The sequence below is a fragment of the Galeopterus variegatus genome, unplaced genomic scaffold (assembly GCF_000696425.1).
Source record: "Galeopterus variegatus unplaced genomic scaffold, G_variegatus-3.0.2 Scaffold3380, whole genome shotgun sequence".
Taxonomy (NCBI): Eukaryota; Metazoa; Chordata; class Mammalia; order Dermoptera; family Cynocephalidae; genus Galeopterus; species Galeopterus variegatus.
The window spans coordinates 68,779-69,479 of NW_007729491.1; the positions used below are offsets into that span (position 1 = coordinate 68,779).

The window sequence follows — 701 nt, forward strand, 5'->3', positions numbered from 1 at the left end:
AAAAAAGACAAAAAAGGAAAAAAATAAAAAATAAAAAATAACTTAATAATGGTGAATACCAGATGTTTTAGACACTAAATAATGTGCCTCTAACTAACTTCAACCTTCCTAAATTTACTTCTTGCTCTTCTCCTTTGTATCTAAATAAGAAAAATTATTTGACTTTACTGCAGGGTTTCTTCAGATCCTGAGACTTTGCTTCCTGCTATTCCTTCTGTCTTCAGGAGCCTCCCCCATTTCTCTGACTGTAGACACTGTATTCATTTGCTAATACCCCTGCTAAATGCAACCTCTTCCATCAGACGTCTTGGACTACCCAGCCAGGAGCCATATTTCCTTCTGCTGTGTTCCCACAGAACTTTCTTCAAATCTCTCTTATGACATCTACTGACTTCTGCGTTATCATTTCAGTCTTGTTTTGTCCCTTCATTTAGTATCTACCCTCCATAAGAGTTTGAACATTATCTCACTCCTTTTGCATTCCCCCAGCAGTACCTGACACGTGCAATGTATCAAATTCATGCTCAATAGATCTATATTGAAAGAATTAACAAATGAATAAATGAGCTCTTCCAGAGGGGAGATCAGAACTAAAATGCTAATAATTGGCTAATATTTTATTTTATTTTATTTTATTTTATTGTCCTTTTTGTCTTTTTTTCGTGACCGGCAATGGATCGCAACCCTCAGTGTCGCGCCCG

At 36.5% G+C, this 701-nt stretch overlaps 1 protein-coding gene across 1 annotated transcript in view; it reads left to right on the plus strand.

Moving 5' to 3' along the window:
• The window catches only part of ACSM1 (acyl-CoA synthetase medium-chain family member 1), a 39,595-nt gene that overhangs the window by 15,517 nt on the left and 23,377 nt on the right, over window positions 1-701 (plus strand). The gene's annotated exons all lie outside the window — the stretch shown is intronic.